This window comes from Anabrus simplex, chromosome 4 (genome assembly GCF_040414725.1).
Source record: "Anabrus simplex isolate iqAnaSimp1 chromosome 4, ASM4041472v1, whole genome shotgun sequence".
Taxonomy (NCBI): domain Eukaryota; kingdom Metazoa; phylum Arthropoda; class Insecta; order Orthoptera; family Tettigoniidae; genus Anabrus; species Anabrus simplex.
This window is the reverse complement of record NC_090268.1, coordinates 170,059,404-170,085,127: the sequence shown is the minus strand read 5'-3', so window position 1 is coordinate 170,085,127 and position 25,724 is coordinate 170,059,404. Positions and strand designations below refer to the sequence as shown.

Sequence of the window (25,724 nt, the reverse complement as noted above, 5' to 3'; positions counted from 1 at the left end):
CCGATGAGTCGGAAAATATCAATTCACTACACTGGCGGTGGAGAAATCAATCTGACTTGGAGGCAAATTTTTCATCCAAGCCAGAGGAGAAACCCCCTCTTCACTGGTAATTTGCAATAAAATGAATGTCGAACTTCATAAAAGTGAAGACGAAGAAGCTTTTCTTAAGAAACGGCTCTTTTCAGGGTTGAATTTTGAGTTACTTTGTGAACTGTGGTGCTATAATTTGGAATAGGCCTAAATTGTTATTCTAGACCGGGCCATACTACTACTACTACTACTACTACTACTACTACTACTACTACTACTACTACTGAGCCTCTGCCTTAAGTACCTTAAGTATGCACACTGCTCATTCAAAACAGCGCATCAGAGTAGGGATAGAATAGTTGGAATGCTATGATGAACCAGTGTGTTAGGTACCTGCTGTATCAGAAAAGGTATGAACCAGAGGAATGGCATGCTAAAGAAGAAAGTTTTCTAACTCCCCAGCTATTTCCCGCCAATATTCAGTCAGGCTGTTATACTCGGTACGCAGCAGTTGAGAGGCAGCATAAAAGACAAAGAACATAACAACAATGGTCAATGTAATGTTATTGTTGATCAATGTTATGCACTCTCGATATTGTAGGCCTTCACATTTAGTTTTCTTCCCACTCTGAAATACCACTCTTAACATAGTCGGTACGGTAAAACTGAATAAAACATAAATGATCGGAAATTGTATTCTCTATAACGTTTGTTATGCAATACTTTTCGACAGGACCAATAACATAGGTATTTAAAAGTTACATTTTAGGCGCCTTTCCCTAAACTACAATTTCATCCAGGGTGAATAAATTTGAGTAGTCCAAAGGAAAAACCAGCTAACCCTAAAAATTTTAGAAATTGGGATTTCTGCGCCCTCTGTTAGTCACTTCGGAGTACTACAATATCGCCAGCACCAAACCTGAAAAGCAAGCCAATCCACTAAGTTATCGCAGTTTGAAAAATCAGTGTCCAATGGAAAAAGCAGCTAACCCACAGCGCCTCAAGGGAAGAACCAGCTAACCCTTATCATGACTTACTTATTATGTTCATACTTCCACATTATGACTGTCTTATTATACAATCATTATAATTAATGCGTTATTGGTTTACCTTACATTGTTGTCTAATAAACATTACTACAATACTCTACCCTTCTACAAAGCTACAGATTACAAATGGGACAAACCATAATATTATTGAGTTAGAGGAGAGGAAATCAAACGCTACATTAACAGTATTAGTATTAGTATTTTGAAAACATGGATGAGAATTGTGAAGAAAGTTCGTCACAAGAAGATGGGTGCAGACCGTCTGGATCAAAATCAACAAAGAAAAAGAAGGCATTAGGAACAATGAGGGACGTGATGGAAAAGCTGCGTGCTTCAACATTCGAAACAGGACCGGACTATAAATGTAAGACTCTTCAGGTCAGCTCTGATTACACAGTTCAATCAACTAGATGACTGGAATAAGCAATCAGCGCATCTTGCCGGTCTCATGAAGATTATTCCGATTAAACGAAGATACTGTAAGGGGCCTGAAAAAGGCTAATTTCCGTGGCTGCTCGTTTCACTACAGAGTTAGATTGAGACAACGGGATGGATACGAAGAGGTAGAAGTAAGCAGGAAGGGCTTCATAAGTTTACATGGCAATACAAAGGTGAGAGTGTTCACTATACAAACTTCACTGAAAGCTACGGGTTCAACACCAGAAGACCAAAGGGGAAAACATACTTGGTCACATAGCCTCTTTTAAGGGTCGTAAGAGCCATTACAGTTTAAAGACGCCTTCGAAAATCTATCTACCTGAAGACCTTAGCGTACAGAAAATGTGTGACATGTTGCGTAAACTGTACCCTGAAATCAAGATCTCGTTTGAAAAATACAGACTGATTTTCAATACTGAATTCAATTTAGCCTTTGGCTACCCAAGGTCTGATACATGTTCTACCTGTGACAAACATACGTCTGAAGTTGAAGCACTAAATAAACGACTAATGGATGGTAGTCTAACTACAGAAGAAAGGAATGATATTTAAACACAGCTAAAATTCCTTAAAATATTGCAGGAGCTTCATTTGAGGCAAGCAGAGACATTCTATTCAAGAAAGCGCGCTGCAAGAACGGCAAGTCAGAAGGATGTTATGAAGGAAGCTGTATGCATTGATTACCAACGAAATCTCCCATTACCTAACATCACAAGGAATGACGTTTATTACAGTTGTCGTACTACACCTTCAATATACATGAACTTTCTACTGGCAGATCATTTTGGTTTGGATACAGTGAAGAAGTTGTTAAGAAAGGCTCCAATGAAGTTGTGAGCTTTCTCCATTACTACATTACAAACTTCCTAGATCCCCGAGTAAAATATCTCGCCGTGTTCTGTGATTCCTGTGCTGGACAAAATAAGAACTACAATGTATTTCGCTATCTTCACTGTGTGGTTCATGTTCTCAAGAGGTTAGAAACAGTGTGCATCACATTCCTGTGAGAGGTCACTCCTTTTTGGAGTGCGATAAGTACACGGGTCTAGTAGACACCAAGAAAAGAGTTGAAGTACCTTGCGAATGGACCGAAGCGATATATCCAGCCAGAAGCAAACCAGAACCTTTTGTGGCAGTGCAGGTAGACCAAAGCATTGTGAGGAACTGGTCGTCTTACTTTGAGGACCCAGGTGCCTGCCCCTATGTAAAGCGATGTCCTTTCCCGACGCGTTCCCTCAAAGAAGCGAGTATCACCAATGATCATCCTCGCTTTATTCAGCACAGGGCCATCTACAACGCAGCGTGGAATTCGTCTATACTGACAATTTCAGAGAAGAGAATTTATCAGAGGCCTACACAGCAAACAAACGAGTTCCTCTTCCAAGAGAGAGCATATAATGGTAAGAGTGCCTTCGCTGGTGTCTTTGGAATTTACTAATATTTTATCTTTTCTCCCGCCTTCGTATTTTAATGTTTCATAAGCACACTTTCATATGTTCTTATTTTATTTCAGATACACTCCCAATATCTGAGGAAACATTTAGATATCTACAGCATCTGAAGACTTTCTGTAGTGACAAAGCCAAGGTATACTTCGACAAGCTCAAATATACGAAGACCGCAAATAAATGAAGCTCGACATGATTCATTGTGAAACTTTGTAGTGATTCTAATGGGTGCAGTAACTCGGAAAGGACTCTTGCAAGGTACGGAAGTAACGTACATTGTGTGAAGTTTTAATGTTTACCAAGGAAAGTTAAGTTTCTCGCTAGTATACTTGCCGGCTAGCCTGTTTCTCCTTAGGATACCTTGTATCTAAGTGCAAAAAACAACTTTTAAGTTAATTCCATCCTTAGCGTCCTCCATACCTTCATAGTCAAGTGTTAAATTCATCTTCATTAAGAAATTGTTGAAACCGATAGAGTTATAACGTTTTTAACTTTCAAATGGCTCTCCTGAAAATGTAAATGCTATTGGGTTAGCTGGTTTTTTTCCTTTGGACTCTTCATTTGTTTATAGCTTAGACTTAACAACAAAAATACAAAATCATGAATATCTGTGTTATCATAGTCGGTACGGTAAAAATGCATAAGACATAAATGGTCAGAAATTTAATTTTATATAAGTTTGGTTATTTAGCATTTATCGAAAAGACCACTAATAAAACAAATATTTGAGAATTAAAATTTTAGGCCTTCCCCTAAACTACCATTTCACTCAGCGTGAATAAAATCGTTTATAGCCTAGATTGCAGTGGCTCATTTTCCGACTTTGTATACCGATTTTCGTTAAATTCCCTTTAGCCTTTTCTAGTGATGCGTGTACATACATACAGACAGAAATTACGGAAAAGTAAAAACTGTATTTCCTTGTTATTACATGACCGAAACAGAAATATCATTATTTTCAAATTCTGAGCAATGTACAGATAAAACTCTGTATCCATTTAGATATAGATACGCAATTTCAAGTAGCATCAATAATAATATTAAGAGGCTAAATGAACAATTTAAATAATTATGTATTCTGCCATTCTAATGTTGATTTCTACTTTCATGAACAACTGTAACACCATGGAGCCCGCTTAAGCTGAGGGAGAAGATTACCTAGGATGTCATAACGAAGCATAGCAGCATCAATGCATTGGGACCAGAGGTGACGTCCGGAGAGGCGGTAACCGGCCGCATGGAGCACATGTAACATCTGAGAAGAAGGAGGAGGTTCCGGAGGAGTGACGAGATACGAGATAAGTTTCTTGTTTAAAGATATTTATATCGTTAGGTAGAAATATTTTCTTTCAACACAATTCTCAGTCAGATCTATTCTATGTGCCAAATTCTAACCATCAACAGCAGATCATGGTCATAAAATCACGAATATTATTTATTTTAATTGATATGTATTCTGACATGTGAAGTAATATGGTTATGTTAATGCTTTTAGTGAGTGTATTACATATCGACACATGTTACCAATCTACTTGGAAAGGCTGTTCTGTTATGATTCAGAAAGTATTGGGGAGAATGCATGTTACATGAGACGTAGATGAGCTCTAGGAGGCAATTATATTGACAAACATGACCATGCCTATAAGAATTAAAGGAAGAGATAGATCCTACCTGAATTATAATGAGTATTGCAGAAGTAATATCATCGAGGGAGATTATTATCGTAACAAATGAGAAGTTATAAGGAAGAATAATGAAATGAGAAGAATGATGACTAAGAAGTGATAGATTTGAATTGTGTATTAGTAGAAATATTGAGATTTAAATGTTCATTTGTCGACAGATTATATGTAAGAAGAAGATATTACGAAGTTGTATGATAAAATCGATGAGAATCGTATTGAATAACTATTATAGGGTTAGGCTCATGTTGAGAAGAGTCTATTAGTAAGAGACCAGTTGATTTTATGTGAATTTGAAACACATAGTGACCTATTATGAGTAGTTGTTAGCCTCCGCATACATAAATGGTGAAGATGTAAGGATATGTAATAAGAGTAATAGATGTATTTAGGGTCTTTCTTTCCCGATCTGTAGATTGAAATATTGAGCTAACTCAAATGAATTATACGGCGGAGTATGAAATGAGGTTAGACTATGATTGATGGTGGAATAATATATGACTGTTTGACACTTACGGTACATTTGTTAGTATGCTAGTTGATGATTAATGAAAGGTAGATTTAACTTGTTTATATTTACTGGTATCACAGTCTAATTTTAATATATAGGAGAAATATATGAATATTTAATTTCTAACAACATTTAGAAGGTATGGCAACAATTTTGGGCCATATTAAGGAAACTTTTCAAATATCTCGAATCTCACAATTAAGACAAAGTCGTAAGAAGAATTCCAGATACCATAGGTGAATTAATAAAGGTCCATAAGATGAAATTGGAAATTATAGAGCTCCAATTATGAAAATTACCATATAATAAAGATGTTTTTGCGTAGGGGCGTCAGGATGATCAAATATGAATGAAATTAGATGAAAACTAACCAAACTACATGAATTATATTTTCAGTACGGCATCTTATTCATAACGTTAAACTTAATTTTTCCCGACAGAGGAGTCGAATTGTAATTTAAATGCTGCAAGATGGTATTAGGTATTTGAATGTCATGAAGTTCAGTCCTGGACGTATGTTAATATCGTAATGAAAATACCATTTCAATTATGAGTCATTGCCAGAGAGAAATAGTATAGGCGACATAAGAAAGATGATATCACAAATTATCACTAGAAATTATTTTTGACTTTGTATAGAAGCACATTGTTCTTTTCTCGTGTTTATCAGTATTTATTTAACTTTTCTTCAGATTATCATGCTAATAAATTAGTATAAATGATAAGTTGGATTTATTATTTATGTAGGATAAGATAAGAGATGTAGAGCTAAGTTCACATATTGATTTGCGTTGAGGTTTATTGCCACTGGATGTCGAATGGAGACGTCCACCGACAGGAATATGGTTTATTGAGCGATATCTAGAGGACTGGAAGGCGATCTTTCTCGGAACCTACGATAAATAAATAGATTATTGCTGAAATAAATTTCTTCCTGAGATTCTACCGGGATTATCTTCACTCCGACTTGGACGCAGGTGGGGTAGACATACAAAGCAAAAATTCTTGAATTTCATTGATTTTAACACATTGGCTAGCGTGCTCGCACCACGAACCTGGCTTTACGTTTGTTAAAACATTCAACTCTAAATGAGTACGTTCCTCTTTCCTGCAAACTTGGCATTACAGTGGGGGTCCCTAACCTTATGAAAGGACGTGATTTAATGCGCAAAGGGGAGACAAAAACGAATCTAACTGTACAATATATAACACGTTGAGTGGTAAAACATCCTACGCACAAATATATACACCTTAATTATTAGCAACCATATGAGCACGACAAAACACTGTGGATCGGAACCACACACAAAAATCACATAAATGGGAAATATACACAATCAAACAAACGGAAACATGATGTCATATTTTCCAGATTCACCAAGAAAGCATGCTGCATTTACGCAATTCTCACTAACACGAAGTCTCGATAGAAAATATAAGGAAATAAATTGTACGTTAAGCAACACTTCCTATTCAACTTAGGTTACAGAAATGAATTACATGAAACAAAATCAATCAACTGGTGGACTTTATAGTGACACACACAAATCAACGTGGATTACTGAAATAAATTACATGACACATATTCATAACATATAACAGAGTAGGCTTTAACTTTCAACACATAATTCAACGTTGGTCCCTGGAAAAGATTGCATGATACAAATATTCCTTATATCATACAAGAAAATACGAACTACACATCGCGATAAAAAGTATCGTCTGCAGTAACAACCGTAGTGACATGGACAAAAACCAGTAAACTCATCACGAACTATACGCCGCTAAAAATCTCTCCTCGGTAGACACACATACCACCCTCGCCAACAACACGGCAGAAGACTCAAAAGCGGAGATTCAGTATCCCAAAATAATGCAGCATATATCAAAACACACAAGGTCCAACCCGTTACACCCGCTGCAAGTCACACAGACATGAAAATGCAGACCTTTCAAATGAGGAACGCGTCCCCTTACTCATAATCACCAAATATCACATGTCTTAAAGTTGCCAAAAACAGATGCAAATATAAATGACGTCGTCTAACATTCGCTCGCATGGAAAAAACAACACCGCTGGACACAAACAAAGCACTCTCCCTCATAAAATTAAACTTTAATAATAAATAATAAAGTGGCCAACTCGAAAACACTGTTAAGAAGAAAATGCCGAAAGTTGTACCCACGCGCTGGGATTATAACATAAGAACTGTGAATGTGGTGTACGAAAACAGAGAAATCTAAAAGATTGCCATGAAGAAATTGAAGAGAAATGTACAAACAAGATCACATTAAACGAAGCAAGTAGTTTAAGACGCATTCTTTGTGATCCTGAATTTGTTTTCTGGCTATATGTGTTCCATAGTCTATTTCCTCACGTTGATCCTCTATATAATCCAATTCAGTCCCGAAACAAGGATAGTGTTCAAATAAGAAATGACATTGATTCTTTCGAAAAACACGTAATGAGAGAAAGAGCAGAAGCTGATGTAATTCACAGGGATATTGAACAAAACTTTCCAGAACCGGATCGGAAGAGGAAAAAGGATGATATTTCTCCACATAGTAGACGAATAGTGTAGGCCAAAGAAATATGCGACGTGGTTTCAATGCAAGTAAGAGAGATATTTTCGTTTACTGGCAATTTGGAAGTTTCTGTTTTATTGCATGATGTTCACTTTGAGGCACATTCTACCAAGTTCCCACAGGATTCTTTTAACCATGTCTGTTCATTTTATCCCAAGCTTGAAAGAGAAAACTCAAAACAGAATTCAAGTTATGTACCGAAGAGAAGATTTCCGGAGTATTAGAGGAGCAATAAATTTGTTTAAATTTCTGATGGAAAATAGATTGTCAATTGTTTTAGTGAAGTTCATAAACTTCTCAAAATTAGCATTACCAGCCCCATGACAACGGCTGAATCAGAAAGATATTTCTCCACTTTGAAATGCATAAAATCGTTTCTTACTGTTAGGAACACAATGAAAATCGACAGGTTGAACCCTTTGGCAATGATGTCTATAAGCAAAGATATGATACAATCCAGACTTTGACAAGAAAGTGTTGGACAAATTTGTAAAATCAAAAGAGCGGCGAATGGATTTTGCCCATAGAAATTAGGGTTGGTGAATTAGGTCTGTGTAAATAATTGAATTAAATATCAAACCATCTGTTCAAGTTAATTATGTTAGGGAAAATTGTCGTGATTTTATTGTGAAATTGTGAAATAGAAATAACCCCTTCGCGAGACGTTGGAAACTTCTCAGCAAGTATCTTCATACTGAGCGCCAGGAATCGGAACAATAGACATGCAGAAGACAGGCATCCTGTGTAGGACTTTACTTGCGGTAGGGTGGTCAGTTCTTCTACGCTCTTCCACCCACAGCATTAGGGGATTTTCTACTTCTTATGTCGAGGATGGGGTAGCACGAACCAAATGCTATCAATGATTCATATTTCTCTGGGTGAGTTGGGCATCAAATCCCGGACCTCCTGTAGAACAACCAAAAACGGTAACCGCTGGACAAGAACGTGATCAGAGGATGAAGGTATGTACTATCTTGTATTAAACTGCATTAATAATAATAATAATAATAACAATAATAATATTATAATAATCATTGTACCGGGAGGTACATCCCAACGCCGCGCAGTTAAATCTTGCGCCGAAAAAACTCCTCTACAGGAGGAACAGAGAACTTGAAACTTGACCTACCTAAACTTTTCCTCAGAAGATGTCACTACCGTAATTTTGTGATTGTAAAGTTTCCTATACACCGGTGGCGAAAGCTAAACGGTGGCCGTACGACCTCCGTCGGAAGCGAAGCCCCCGAAGGGAACGACTCGACGGCAGCTATCCTCAGCATGGTGCCCCAGTTGCTCCACAATTTCCTGATGCCGCGTCCTCGAAACAACACGGTCGGTTCTGGCTCGACCAATGCCAGCACCGATTCAACGGGAGCGCTTCCCACTGCCAACATTTCCGAGATCCATCGTAATATAGAGCGCTACAACGAACTGCAGACGGTCCTAAACGACGATATCTTCGGTCCTGTACAGAACGACTCGCTACTCATCGCTGTACAGATTCACACTCGTATCATCTACTTGCGCCATCTGATCGTGAGTCTGGCACAAGCTAAGGATATCGAGACGGTGCTGCTGATATTCAGTCACTAGTATTATGAGGAGAAAATCAACGAGCTAGTCCAAAGTATAGATTTTTGCAAAGTGATGCAGATCTTCAATCCTTATTCCATCCAGACTCATCCTCACGAATTTCCAGGAGAGTCGCCTCGGGACTGCTCACGGAACTTCAAGAAGGAGCAGGCTCGTGAAATGATGTGTAACAATGCCCTGTATCCTGACTTGTATGGTGGTGGTGGTGATTATTGTTTTAAGAGGAAGTACACCTAGGCAACCATCCTCTATTAAACACTAATCAGACGGAAAAATGGAAGGGATCCGACACTTCGAAAAATGAAGATATCGGCCAGAAGAAGACAAGGGCCACGAAGGGCGTGAAAATGAAAGACTCCCTAGCCCTCACAAACGTAATAGCGTCGGGGTCGGAAAAGAACAAGAGTTGACCAAGGGAGGTCGGATAGGATAGATGAAAGTGAGGAGCCTGGCACAAGTAAGTGGAAGCAATGGTAGGACTCAGCTGAGGGCCCCGTGGTCGCCAACCCACGCTCCAAGGTTCAGAGCCCTTGGGGCCCCTTCTAGTCGCCTCTTACGACAGGCAGGGGATACCGTGGGTGTTATTCTACTGCCCCCACCCACAGGGGGTTGACTTGTATGGTCATTACCGGGAAGCAAAGTTCACCCAGACAAGACAACATTGGTGGTGGAAAGCCAACCGTGTGTTTAACCAGCTAGAAGTAACTCGTAATCACACAGGTATGGTGCTGTTCCTGGAAGAAGATCATTAAATCGCAGAAGACTTCATCCATATCCTGCGGCTGATGGAGCGGAGTTGCAAGACGAGCTGCTACAAGTGTATATCCTGTCCTTTGGCACATATCTGAAGACTTACAACTACTACGGGGACACGAAGGAGGCTGAGGTGACTGCGTGGGTGAGCAGCAAGCACAACGTGGGGATGGCGTTCAATCGCAGCACCTGGGAGGTGATACGTCGCTGTGCCGATTTCTTCTGCACCTAGGATGATTGTAACTGGGACAACTACTCCCAAAACCGACCAGGCCACTGTGGTAAACATTGTAAGTGAGGAAGATTCTTCCAAGGGTGAAGAAGGTAGGAAATCTGTGGCAACTCATCAAACTTTTGCCCCATTAGGAAATGAGTCAGATCGTCGTACCTCAATTACCCCGTTCTTTTTAAATAATGCTGTCTCCGAAGCCTCTTCACCACCTCGGCCGTTAGCCACTATGTCACCGGGGTTCAGTAGTTCGCCTCACCGTTGGCTATGTTGCTCAGGGGAATTTCTAAGTTTTCCGTTAATTTCACTAATGATATCATTGCATTCTTAAGATTTTTAGTTGAATTCCAAGATCACGCTCTAGTGTTTTCTCTTTCCCCTTGTCAAATTCTTCAAATTATTTACCCTTACTCCATAGGTGTCCTCTCGGACAAGATAGTTAGAGCCATTGCGTAACAGTCTTCTATAGAAGACTTCCATGCACACCTTCTGGCAAATTTCATTCCGGCTCGAGCCATGTCTTCCTTAACACAAAAGTATTATTACAGAGTACAGCGACTCAATGAAAACTTGGCAGACTTCATCAAAGATATTAAGTTTTACACAAGGGTATTTGCTCTTCATTTCCCTGAAGATCAAATTGTGCAGACCATTGTGGGAGGCATTTCCCCACCCTATAGGTCATACATGTGTTTTGCGTCGCGTCCGCAAACTTTTGCTGAGTTGGAGGCGATGGCTGTCTCAGCCGAAGCAGTTAGGTATGCCGACACCTTAAGAGTAGCTATGGAACCCCCTCCATCTTCCAGTAGTTTTCGGCCTTCACCTCGCCGAACTTCCACCACCCGCAAATGTTATGCTTACGGATCGGCAGATCATCTGCGTAATAAGTGCCCTTTGGTTAAATCCAGTGGGACGAAGAACAGAGCAGGGTCATCCCAAGGCTGTTTTAAACGTGGCTCGTTTTCTCATATCGCCAAGAATTGCCCTAATTCTAATAGCACCCCCTCCTGTTCAACTTCTGGTGCAACTTCCACCAACTCGAATAATAGGCAATGACTAGCTTCATCGGCTGAGTCGGCATGCTCATCTTTTCCAGGCTCAGCCCCTTCTTCTAATTTATCATTTGAAGCTCCTAAAGAATGCCTTAAGATTGCAGCGGTGTCTCCCGCACGGGTACCTTTTCTCAAAATTGAGTTGAACAATGAACCGGTCACCGCCCTGTTAAACTCTGGGAGTGTTTGTTCTATTATATCGGCTGAATGGTACTCAAAATTAAAGTCTGTCTGTAAATTTCCTGATTATTGTTCGTCTTCGGTTCAATGTGTTTCGGCCAATTCCTCTCCTTTAGAAATTTCATGTTTCATCTTTGCCAAAATTCGGATTTTTAAATTTACTTGGAAAGTTAAATTGTTTGTGGCTAAGAACTTGTCTTGCCCGATAATATTGGGAGCGGATTTCATGTCTTTTACGGGTCCAGTGCACGACATTCAAAGCAAGTTGTGCACTTTCAAATTTGCTAATATTTGTAAAATTCCCTTGCTAAAATGTAATCTTGCGTCATGTTCATCTGTTTTGCCTACCCAGGATGAGATGTTGTTAGACCGTAGACATCTACCTGAGGAGCAGGCTGGAAGTATTCGTAAGTTCTGTCAGTCGTTTCCAGATGTTTTCTCCGATACTCTTGGTGTTACTGACACTATCGAATACTAGATTGAGGTTATGGATTCGGTCCCCGTTAGGTTTCCACCTTACAGATTATCTCCGCCTAAAATGAAGGCTCTCAAGGAGATCATCGATCAAATGCTAAAAGATGGTATAATTCGACCCTCTAAGTCGGCATATTCATTGCCAATTTTCCTGGTTCCGAAATCGCAAGGTGACTTCAGGCCTGTGATTGACTATAGAGCATTAAATCGGAAGGTGGTGTTACAATCTGTGCCTCTTCCCGACCTTCATTCTTGTTTTTCATGGTTTAGGAAAGCCAAGTTCTTCACCATATTAGACCTTAATCAGGCGTATAATCAAATCCCTCTAGCCGAAGAATCCAAACATCTCACAGCTTTTGCCACGAATTGGAACTTGTATGAGTACAACCGCGTGCCTTTCGAGCTCTCCACGGGGGCACCTGTGCTAACGAGACTGCTAGACAGGGTCTTCTCCGACATCAAATTTGAATACTTATACCATTATCTTGATGATGTCCTATTTTCTGAGACCCTTGAAGAACATCTAGATCATCTAAAAGAGGTCCTTAATCGCCTTCGTAAGGCACGGTTAACTGTAAAGTTGTCCAAGGTGGCTTTCGCTAAGCCTTCCATGTCCTTCCTAGGGCATATTTTGTCACCCGATGGGGTTGCCGTCGATCATTCCAGAACACAGGCCATCCGTGATTTCAAACCTCCTAAGGACATCAAAGGTATTGCCCGGTTCAAAGGCATGGTGAATTTCTTCAGGAAATGTATTCCTAACTTCACTAACAGAGCGGCGCCCTTGAACTTACTCCATAGGAAAGACGTCAAATTTGAGTGGGGACCTTCTCAACAAGCCGCTTTCGAAGACCTGAAATTAGCTCCTTGTAACGCCCCTGTCCTTACTATACCTGATTTCTCGAAGAAATTCATCTATCAAACCGACGCGTCGTCGCCGGCGGTGGCTGCTGTGCTTCTTCAAGAGACTGCACTCGGAAGGTGACCCATCGCTTATGCATCTAGGACACCATCGACTCAAGAAGCCAAGTTTTCCATCTTCGAACTTGAGGGTTTGGCAGTCTTATTTGCACTAGAGAAGTTCCGCCTCTATCTGGAACATGTCAAGTTGGACTTGGAAACAGATAACCAAGCCTTATGTTGGGTCTTAGCTAGACCGCGTCGTACGGGTCGTATAGCCCGATGGGCCATCAAGATTTCGGCCTTCCAGTTTGATGTCAGGCATATTAGAGGATCGGAAAATGTTTTTGCGGATGGATTAAGCCGCATGTTTGCTCATGATGTGGAGACCTCCGAACTGAAAGGTTTCTCTTCTCTTCCCACATCAATACCTTCAGGTGTAAATGCCATTCTAACTGTTGTTTAGGGACATTGAACAATATCAACGTGAAGATCCTGTGCTGGCTCCTATTATGGAAACCCTTTCTTCTGGGGAACATGTCGTCCCTTATGTGTTGAGGAATGGAGTTTTATGTTGCCCGTCGAGGCTTGATCAGAAGATGAAAGTTGTGGTTCCAGCTGTTTTTGTACCTAAGATCTTCAAGTACTACCATGAGACCCCATTAAGGGGCATTTAGGCATCTTCAAAACTCGAAAGGTATGGATGGTGAAATTCGTGAATTGGTAAAAGCTTGAAAATCTTGTTGGCTTAGTAAGCCCACCTTGTCCACTAGGCTAGGTCTATTGTCTTCTCATCAAGCGTCGCACCCCATGGAAGTCTGGCTTTATATCATTGTAATAGTCATCAGTTTTGATTTGATAAATAAACGAATCGGTATCTGTGTAGAGCAAATGCGCATTACGCGCGTACTTCCTCATCATATAATCGTAATGGAATTCATACATGAATGTTTTAGCCAATTCAAGTACTGCAAAGCCGACGTAGGTAGGTTTGATACAAGTAACTATCCTGCAAATAATCAATATCATCTACCGCTAGTGAACAAAAAGGTTCTAGGTAAAATGAAAGATGAATGTGCTGGGAATATTATCGATTCATTTGTAGGTACTAAATCCAAGTCATATTGCATAAAACTCTTAAATGAACTACAAATAAAGAGATTGAAGGGGGTTAAAAAGAATGTCGTTCAGAATCAGCTAAGTTTTGAAAACTATAACAATTGCATTAAAAGCAATCCTCCTGTTTTGCATAAGCAAATGTCTGTCATTAGAAGCAAGAAGCACCAGTTGTACACTCATTTAATTAGTAAGGTAGCCCTTAATAGTGATGATTGCAAACGGTTTGTCATTCCAAATTCTACCAACACTCTAGCCTGGGGGCATAGTAGTATTGATAGGTACTACTTTACATAAAGCAGATGTGTGTAAACATTATGCTAGAGGTGTATACTTTGTAAAATATATACGTTACGCTGTCTTACATCACAATTCACTGTACATATTGTATAAAGATACGGAGAGGTACGCTGAGAGAGTAGTACGGCAAGTTTAAACTTGTACATACAAGAATTGTATCGAGAATGGGAGAAGTACGCAAACATCACTAGGGTAAAATGATTCGAGATAAAACTTGTACATACAAGATGTAAATAAATAATGTAGAATTGTCATATTCTTTTATTTTAGGTTAGGTATTACCTTCCTCCCGCTCCTTATTTGCAAGATAGATTTTCGTTCATTACTCAAAGAAGAAAAGCAAGAAGGAAGGTGATGAGCAGATTCGTAAGTATGTTATTGTCTAGCTCATGTTGAGAAGAGAACTTTTTTCTTTTTCTAAACAGTGTTTGATTGCAATGCAGTGTTCAACAACATCAAACTATAAACGGTAGTATGTGTTCAAGTCTAAACTTGCAATACTCTTGCTTTTGCAATGCATGTTCGATAGAGATGTAGTTTGATAGAGGAAAAAAAGCAGCTTAGTAAGTATGTTGAGAAGATAATTTTTTCTTTCTAAACAATGCTCGATTCTAGTCATGCAATGCAGTGTTCAACAACGTCGAACTATAAGCAGTATTATGTGTTCAAGTCTAAACTTGCAGGTACGTGATATGCATGCTGTCTTATGTGTAAGATCGCGTTGTATGTTCGATAAAGCTATGCCTTAACAGAGCAGGGAAAAGGAGGTTATAACAATCGCTATCTTACGCAAGCCGTTCAGAACTGTAGTCTTGTTTTCTTTTAGAACAAAGGTATTCCTTGACATGTTCTTTTTAAATTGACCGCTACTACGATCAAGAGCGCAGCACGGTGCTCTCAGATGGCGGATGTGGAATTTGCCGCCACCACATGTCAAAGAATATAGATACCAACACGATGCTCTCTTGGCAGCTTTTCAAATTATCCGCCACCACAGAGTACAGCGCGACGCTCTGTAGATTAAAGATGGCGAATGTGGAATTTGTCACCACCACATAGAGTGCGGCACTGCGCTCTCTTGATTAAAGATGGTGGATGGCAGCTGACGGAATTGCCCGCAAGAGTGCGGTACGGTGCTCTGTAGTTTAATGATGGTGGATGACAGCTGACGAAATTGCTCGCAAGAATGCGGCACGGTGCTCTGTAGTTTAAAGATGGCGGATGTCAGCTGACGCAAGAGGGCAGCACGGTGTTCTGTGGTTTAAAGATGGCGGATGACAGCTGACGAAATTGCCCGCATGATAGCAGCACGGTGCTCTGTCGATTAAAGATGGCGGATGACAGTTGTCAAAAAAAAGCACGTGGCTTTGTTTCCAAACAAGAGCATAAAGAATTTTCAAATTACCGCCACTACATTTCAAAGGTATCTAGCTAAAGAGTGCAGCACTGAGGTTTGCGATGCAAGAGGGCGGATGACAGCTGTGACGTAAAAATTACCCGCCACCACAAAGAGGGCAGCACAGTGCTCAAAGATGGCTGCTGTCAAAAAGCATTTTTCAAATTATCGGCCACCACATTTCAAAGGTAAGTAGCTAAAGAGGGCACCACTGTGCTCTATAGATTAAAGAAGGTGGATGACAGCTGTCAAAAAAGCACGTGGATTTGTTTGTCTCGCGCTAGTGAGGTTAGGTTGGTAGCACTAAGGTTTAGGCCCGCCAAGATGGCAGCACTGCGATGACAGGTGACGAATTTGCAGCTACTGCGCTAAAGAGGGCAGCACTGTGCTCTGTAGTTTAAAGATGGCGGATGACAGCTGTCAAAATACACGCGGATTTGTTTATCTCGCGCTAGTTAGGTTAAGTTGGTAGTACTGAGGTTTAGGCCCGTCAAGATGGCAGTACTGAGGTTAGCGATGCGTTGTTGTCTGTCAAAAAGCACGTGGCTGTCAAAAAATACGTGGATTTGTTTACCTCGCGCTAGTTAGGTTAAGTTGGTACCACTGAGGTTTAGGCCCGTCAAGATGGCAGCAGTGAGTTTAGCGATGCGTTGTTGTCGATGACAGCTGTCAAAAAGCACGTGGCTTTGTTTACCAATTCAAATTTCCCGCGGGAGGCGGAGGGGGCCTCTGGGAAGGCCCCTCGGGAGGCGGAGGCGGAGGAGGCCTCTGGGAGGGCCTCCCGTGAGGCGGAGGCGGAGGGGCCCCTTGGGAGCCCTGAGGCGGAGGCGGCGCCCGAACTGTCCTATTATACTACTAAAAAAGACTTTTTTCTTTCCAAAGTATTTATTTTTTATTTATTTTATAAAAAATCTTATGTGTCACCCCTTGGAAGGACATTTGGGTGGGGGGAGGTATGTACCGGGAGGTACACCCCAACGCCCCGCATTTAAATCTTGCGCCCAAAAAACTCCTCTACAGGAGGAACAGTGAACTTGAAACTTGACCTACTTAAACTTTTCTTCAGAAGATATCACTACCGTAATTTTGTGATTGTAAAGTTTCCTGTACTGTGTGAATTTCAACTTGTTTTGTTTTCCGTTCATCAAGAAGTTTGGACATTCTCTCATAGATGCCACTACTAAAAAACTTTGATCATGCACCCTGGTGCGGAATGAAGGAACGTTTTTTGAAGAAATTTTGTATTCATAAGTTTTATCTTTACTAAATTTCGTTCATTCATTTTTGGGTTGGCAATATTTATCTTTTATCTCCGCCCGTTTTGATTTTAGCCTATCAAGAATTTCTGTAATTAATTTCCAACCAATCCCATATTTCTTCTTCGATTTTGAGTGTAAGTCTCGAACTTTCCCCGAGGGTTTATAAACTTCGGATTTTCACGTCTCTTGGCCATTTGATCAACATCTAGCTAAGTGTGTGCGTCTAGCAGGGGGCGGGCGGTGCCTCTTTCATCAGGCAGCAGTTCTTTAGCAAGGTAATGGCCGTTTAACATCTGTATTTCTTGCGAGCTCCGCAGTTTAATCCGAGGGATAGGCCCGAAACTTTAATATGTAACCAACTTCGCTAAAATGTAAGTTCTGCCAGCTAATGTAAAAATTTCATAAAATCTGTAACTGTAATTCGGGGATAGAGAGTGATTTACCCTCTCGAGCTCCCCTTCATATTGATTTGAGGTGACTACGTTTTGTAACTGGTTTTCTTCCTTTCCGTAATGTCTTAAATTATTCTTATACGAGTCACCTCCATAGTTTGGGAATAGCCCCTGTTTCATCGGCCTAGTGCCTTTAAGGTTTTAAGAATGCATATTTACGAGTGCAAGTACACGCCTCCATTCAATTTGATGTTTTGGGCCATTTACTTAACCTGTTCTTTTTCTGCTAAGGCCCAGTAGGTTGGGTACAAATACCCCTGTTTCATTTTTGTTAGTGGTGCCTTGATGGCAAGTAATTGTAAGTTTATGATATTGCCTTGAATAGGCTGGAAAAACTGAGAGCGTGTCAGCTCTTTTCAAGTGTGGTAACTGTGCCTCTGGAAGGCTTGATATTTGAAGTTGGGAGCAAGTGTTCCATGTATTAGGGGATTTTTGCCCTTTGAACAAATTTGTGCTTTTGTAAAGTTGAGGTTGGAGCTCAAAATTGTAAAACTAGAGGCTTGTAGCCCAAGAGTGTTAAAATTCTGAAGTCTTGGATCTTTCTAAGTCTTGTTTCAAAATTGCTATATCATTGTTATTTCACTAAGTGAAAAGTCGTTAAAATTTTGTTATCTTTTGCAAATATAACCTTTATTAAATTTTTAAATTACTTTGACTTTGTAGTTAGACCCATTCATTCCGGCACCTTCTTTCAGCTCTGCTGGCCCACGGGTAACCCCGTAACAATCATCATCATCATAATAAAAATAATTGCATAGGCCCCGTATAGTATAGTTCGAAGTGCTGATATCCACGAGCCGCCACTGATATCTCTGTAATAAGATATATGAAAGCGGAGAATGGCCAGATGATTTTCTGTTAGTAGTAATGGTACCGATTGAAAAGAAAAAGAATTCAAAGAAATGTGAAGATTTTAGAACTATCAGTCTGATCACACATGCAGCTAAAGTATTACTGAGATGGTGGTGATTATTGTTTTAAGAGGAAGTACAACTGAGCTACCATCCTCTATATAACACTAATCAGAGTGAAAAAAGGAAGGGTTCCGACACTTCGAAAAATGAAGGTATCGGCGAAAGGAAGATAAGGGCCACGAAGGGCGTGAAAGTAAAAGACTCCCTAGCCCCCGCAAACCTAATAGCGTCGGGGTCGGAAAAGAACAAGTGTTGACCAAGAGAGGTCGGATAGGATAGGTGAAAGTGAGGAGCCTGGCACAAGTAAGTGGAAACAATGCCAGGACTAAGCTAAGGACCCCGTGGTCGCCAACCCACGCTCCAAAGTTCAGAGCCCCTGTGGCTATTACCGAGAGTGCTGAACAGAAGACTTCATGGAAGGCTAGACAACTGCATCTCTGAGGAACAGTATGGTTTCATAAGAGGTAAAGGAACAAGGGATGCAATTGGACTGTTAAAAACATTAGGTGAGAGATACATTGAAAGAGGAAGAGAAATATATGCTGTGTTCACTGACCTGGAAAAAGCTTTCGACAGAGTCCAGTGGAAAAGTTAATGGACATTCTAAGCAGGAACGGAGTCGACTGGAAGGAGAGAAGGCTGATTAAGAAACTGTGTCTACAGCTGAAGATAAGAGTGCAGATAGGGAATGAGATGACAGAGGAAACCACAATTGGAAGGGGCGTAAGACAATGCTGCTGTCTCTCCCCCATACTTTTTAAGATGTTTTTGGAAGAGGTTATCCAGAAATGCATGAACGCAAAAAGAGGAGTGAGGTGGTGGTGGTGATTATTGTTCTAAGAGGAAGTACAACTAGGCAACCATCCTCTATATAACACTAATCAGAGGGAAAAATAGAAGGGATACGACACTTCGAAAAATGAAGGTATCGGCCAAAGGAAGACAAAGGCCACGAAGGGCGTGAAAATGAAAGACTCCCTAGCCCTCGCGAACCTAATAGCGTCGGGGTCTGTAACGAACAAGAGTTGACCAAGGGAGGTCGAATAAGATAGATGAAAATGAGGAGCCTGACACAAGTAAGTGGAAGCAATGCCATGACTCAGCTAACGGCCCCGTGGTCGCCAACCCACTCTCCAAAATTCAGAGCCCCAGGGGCCCCTTTTAGTCGCCTCTTACGACAGGCAGGGGATACCGTGGGTGTTATTATACCACCCCTACCCCCAGGGGGAAAGAGGAGTGAAAGTTGGGGGTAGGAGAATAGATTTGCTGATGACAGGTCCTACTGGCAGAGAGTGAACGATCTGTGATGCCGATGCTAACAGATCTAAATGCTGTCTGTGAAGAATTTGGAATGATAATTAATAAAAAAATGTATGGTGATACACAAGAAAAAATGAAGACAACCATACAGTTAGGCCAGGAAATAATAGAACAGGTGGATGCTTTCAAATACTTGGGAAGTGTAATAACAGAGGACATGAGGTGCAGTAGAGAGGTGAAAACTCGTATTGCGAATGCAGGAAACATTTAATAAGAAGAGTAGACATTTTTGTGGGGGCATGGATAGAGACTTGAGGAAACGAAGCGTGAAGTGCTTTGCATGGAGTGTGGCTGTATAGAGCTGAGACATGGACATTGAGAAAAGGAGACGAAAGAAGATTGGAAGGATTTGAGGTGTGGATTTGGAGGAGAATGGAAAGTATACAATGGAAAGGAAAAGTAAAGAATGAAGAAGTCTTGAGGAGAGTTGGGGAAGAGAGAAATATATTAAAAGTAATCAAGAAAAGAAAGCACAATTGGATTGGTCATTGGATGAGGAGAGATTGCTTGCTTGTAGATGCTATAGAAGGAACGGTAAGTGGAAAAAGACAAAAAGGACGGAGAAGATTGTAATGGATTTAGAATTACTCCTCGCCATGGTACGATGTATTTTGTATCTCATTCATGCGTTCATATGATTGTCAGCGTCACCGTGAGTTCTGATATTGAGATTGTATAGCCTTTCCTCTGATTTGGTGATGGTGAGCCATCTAGCGGTCGACTTGGTACTAGTATTACGAGGTGGTTTGTTGGTGCTGCTCTCTGGCCGGGAGAAGATAAGTTTGCTATGCGATGAACCGTGGCTCGACAATGTAAGCGACAAGCAGTTGTTTTGATTCTTGATTCTGAAATTGAAGAAGTCGCCTTGGAAGCTAAGCTCCTGGTTGTGCATTAAGGAGTAAATTATCACTTCAGAACGTGAAGATGGTCATGGGATTTGATCCTGGTTGATGGATTCTCCATCTGGGCATCAGGCCCGAAGTTTTGGGTTTTTAAATTTAATCGTCTATGCCTCCGACCTCGTAAGTAGACTTCAAAGCACTTCTGTACTGGGTTAACCTAGCCAACGAAAACTACTATTTCACCGTGTTAAGAGACATGAAGACCCTTTAAGGCCTACTATATGTGAAAAATTCTGCATCTGATCTTCTGACTTTTGAGGTTTTAAAAAAGAATTTAAAAGACTGGTCTTCATCATAACTATGTAATGTTCATCTGTTTGGGGTTTCAATTTTAAATTGTAAGGATGATATTAGTTTTACCTTCTTGATACAGCTATTGATGTTTCAGGCACATTATGAATAATTTATGTTGAGGAGCTCCTAACTAAGCTGTTATGTACGAAGTCTCTGTATAACCTCGATGGTGGTTTAATTTACATTTTCTCTTATTTATCATAATAATCATATTAATTATTTGAATATTTTCAAGCCATTTCGAGCAAGAAACAAATAAGGTTTAGATGAACGCTTTTCTAATGAATTCCTCGGTACTTTGGAGTAGCCATTTTGATCATGGTGTAATAGAATGCAAACGGTAGGGGGGCGTTCCTCTGTTGTATTTGACATATGAGTATCAGCTAATTCTTATTGATGTATTGACATTCATCTGATATGGAGATGATTTTTTCGTGCGTGTTGATGACTTTTCTGCAGTGTTGAGTTACTCACTTAATTAAAGTTTCGGTCGCTAGTGCGATATTTGATTATTTACCCTACTTGCGGATTTAATTGCATGTTCATTGGATTATTTCTTCCTGTTTACTGAAGTTGCGTGTTGTTGTGGGTTATGACAGTTTTCATGCACCATTTGGGTAACCGAGATAGTCCATTAAAGAAGTTTTCAGCGTTCATACTGTAATAGTTGGTTTTTAAGATTTTAATTTTGAATTAATCTTCAATTTATTAATTGGTCTGAATTTGAATTGTAGTTTTGGGAGATCGGAAGTTCTTTTAAATGATTTTGCCTTATTAAAGTTTTCCTTCAAAAATTTAATTGAGGGTTTATTATTTTAGCCAATTACTTAATTAAACTTAGTTTTAATTGATTCACTTGGCCTCTTGTGCCCTAGCTTCTGCAAATCGCGACGGCCTTTACCTTGGGATATCTGGTATGTATTATGGTTATTATTATTTCTTATTTGCTTGTTATCATTCCAGGTCTTGTTATCATCCCAACACTCTTGCCTATTTATTTTAACTGTGTCGTGAGAAGATATCTGTTGCTGGACAGTATCAGGATAGAATACAAGTATGAGGAAACAAAGAGGGTGGCAGGGGACAGGATTGCGTGGAGAGCTGCCATGTGAAGACCTGCCATATGGCAGAACACTGATGATGATGATGATGATGATGATGATGATGATGATGAGGAAGAAATTTGGAAGACACCCGACGCTTCGAAAATTAGGGTATCCTCTAAATAAAGGCAAGGGCCACGCAGAACCTGAAAATGGAAGACTCCCTAGGCCCCCATACGTAATAACGTTGGAGTGGAAAAGAACAGATGTTGGCCAAGGGAGCTCGGATAGAATAGATGAAATTGAGGAGCCTGACGCAAGTAAGTGGAAGGAATGCCAGAACTCAGCTAAGGGCCCAATGGTCGCCAACCCACGGTCCCTTGGTAAGAATCTCTGCAGCTTCCTAAGTACATTATCCAATTATTAACTGACTTTCTTCTTGGTTTAATACCTCAAATGATTTCGTTATTGACTTTTTGTTAACATGGTTTGCATACAGCGGTTACATATTGATTTAAGGATAAAAGCCTCGTCGTTCGTATCTCCCCTCTCTTCCACGCGACAGATCTATACGATTTTTTCCAATTTCTTAACTAGACACATTCATGTCCCTTCTTGCATTCCATTATTCCCAGAGATAGCTTAAGAGAAGCAACACCAGTGATATAATCCCCCCCCAATTTCCACCACTACACGATTCAGTTCTTTCAATCCCTTCCAACCACATGAATTAATACAATAATGAAATAAATTGAAAACGTACATTTAAAACTACATTTCAAGTCATCCCTTTCAAAAATACACAAAGCAAACCTTAAAAAACAAATTAAAACACCTTGGTCGAAAGGCTAACAATCAATTTAAAAACCTTATATTTTTTCAAATCTCCATCACCCATCTCCTGTATTATAAATAAACGCCATAACGTCCCATATATCCCGGCCAAAGAGAGGGTAGCCAAGTAATAAGGTGTTTTGTGTGTTTCATAACGAATTGTCGATTCAAGAATATATGTCACGCGAGAATCCTTCTTGAAAGCATCAATATCAAGAAATCTACTGTAGCTATGTTCATCCAGCGAGTGGACCCATTCGAAACACCCATAACACTCATTCATCACGAATTCGGTGCCCTTTGTAGAAGTATTATTGTTTTAAAAAGGAAGTATAACCGGGCCACAATTCTAACACTAATCAGAGGAAAAATCAAAGGGGTCTAACGCCTAGAAATTAGGGTATCGGGCAAAGAAAGACAAGGGCCACGAAGAGTCTCTAGGCCTCGCATATCTAATATCGTCAGGGTCGGACACGAACAAGAGTTGACCATTGGAGGTCTGATAGGATTGATGAAATTGAGAGGGTGGCAATAATACCAGGACTCAGTTAAGGGCCCCGTGGTCACCTACCCAAGATCGCAAATTAAGAGCACCTGGAACCCCTTTTGGTCGCCTCTTACGACAGGCAGGGGATGCCATGGATGTTATTGTACCACCTCCACCCACAGGGGGAGTTTGAGGTGTTTCTGAGTAATGAGGAGGTAATTGAAGGGACAGTTATCGAGCACATGGCTGAGAGTTTTCTTATTCATCCAATTTTTTCTGTAATTTTTTCCCTTTCTTTGTGCTTCTATTCGTCTTGATGCTTTGGGTGGGTACCCACGTCACCAACCCCTAGTATTGGCTTTGATAATAAGTTATCATTAAATTATGCCCCTTGTGATGAACTTATGACTGGACAAGTGAAAACACAAATTAATATTTCAACAAGGGGAGGACTGATTTTGTAACTGAGATAGGCTTGTACATATTTTCTATTGTGCAGATGTTATTTGTTGAGAATTGTGAATACTTCTTTGCATAAGAAGATCCCTCTGTATCTCTCTTAGGAGGCCATATATAGCAATGTTTCCTGAAAAACTGTGGTGAGTGATGTCTCGGAAAATAGGAGCATAGTACGAAGCATGCCAAGCATACTTTTCATTATACTGTCGAATAATTATTCAAAAAATAGAAATTGTAAATTGTTTGAAAGTAAAGTGGAAAGTGGTGGTGGTGATTATTGTACAACTAGGCAACCATCCTCTATATAACACTAATCAGAGGGAAAATATGGAAGGGGTCCAACACTTCGAAAAATGAAGATATCGGCCAAAGGAAGACAATGGCCACGAGGGGCCTGAAAATGAAAGACTCCCTAGCCCTCGCAAACCTAATAGCGTCGGGGTCGGAAAAGAACAAGAGTTGACCAAGGGAGGTCGGATAGGATAGATGAAAGTGAAGAGCCTGGCACAAGTAAGTGGAAGCAATGCCAGGACTCAGCTAGGGGCCCCGTGGTCGCCAACCCACGCTCCAAAGTTCAGAGCCCCTGGGGCCGTAAGGTGGAAAGAAGTGGAAACTTGAGATATTAACCTCAAACATACCTGTGCTATCAGGTGTATACAGAAGGTCGTTCGGGATCTCTGGTGACCAGTTTGAAGGCCCTGGTGGCGCTGTTATGAACTTGAGCACGACGAAATGGGGGGTGATGATTCACGTCAGTACCGACAACGTGTGTGTAACGTTTCGTGACATTAGTTGCAACGATGCCGAAGAGGATTGACCCCTACTGGGAGGGCTACGTAACAGCCCTTTCCGATGTTAAATATAGCTATTCTGCAATCGAAAGAATGTGCAAGAAGCGTGATTTCTTGATATCAAAGAACGGGATCAGTGCTGCATTGAATGAAAAAGGCAAAGGCCAACGGGATTAATTCCAGATGGGAAAACGACCAGCCTCCAGCCATACACCAGAAGTGGTGAGGAAAGTGAAGGCCTTTGTTTCAGATGGTAACATTGCCCCTCAATGGACTATCGAAAGTAAGTTGGGGATGACCGTTTTAACAGTTAAAACCATATCAACAAGCACCTGCAATTAGAAAAGTGGTATAAGTGCCGACTTCACAAACTGTTGCCTCGTCACATTTCGGAATGTCGCACTAACGCAAGAAAGCTGTATGAGGGCTGTCTGGCAGGGGGCAGTTGGAAAAATATGGTGACATTAGACGAAGAATATGTGTACCTTAGCGACTGTAACAGACCCCGCTCGATTTACTACCGCCATAGAGACAAAAAATGTATCAAACATTGTATAATGAAAGCCTGAAAAGTTTTCCAAGGGGTTTCAAGACCATTGCCGGATACTGCCACAATGGCAAGACAACCATTCGCCGTGCCGCTAATAATGTGAAGGTGGACTCTACATACTATCAGAAGTAGGGTTTAACACCCATTTCCAACACAGATATCCCAGCACTGTATGGTGGTGGTGATTATTGTTTTAAGATGAAGTACAACTAGGCAAAAATGGAAGGGACTCGGCACTTCGAAAAATGAAGATGCCGAAGGAAGACAAGGGCTACGAAGGGCGTTAAAATGAGACTCCCTAGACATCGCAAACCTAATAGCGTCGGGGTCAGAAGAGAACAAGAGTTAAACAAGAGAGGTCGGATAGGATAGATGAAAGTGAGGAGCCTGGCACAAGTAAGTGGAAGCAATGCCAGGACTCAGCTAAGGGCCCCGTGGCCGCCAACGCACGCTCCAAAGTTCAGAGCCCCTGCGGCTCCTTTTAGTCGCCTGTTACGACAGGCAGGGGAAACCGTGGGTGTTACTCTACCGCCCCCACCCACAGGGAAACAGCACTGTATGGGAGGACAACAAACCAGCTATGGGTCCGTCAAGATTAAGCATCCTGCCACACCTCTCGTTCGACTCGTCTGTTCTTAGAGAGAATGGAGATGGAAACTGGAATCCGTGCAATTCCTTTTGT

At 40.8% G+C, this 25,724-nt stretch overlaps 1 pseudogene; it reads left to right on the top strand.

Moving 5' to 3' along the window:
• Positions 1 to 1,289: 1,289 nt before the first annotated feature.
• On the top strand, positions 1,290 to 24,518 carry LOC136872213 (uncharacterized; annotated as a pseudogene).
• Positions 24,519 to 25,724: the final 1,206 nt, after the last annotated feature.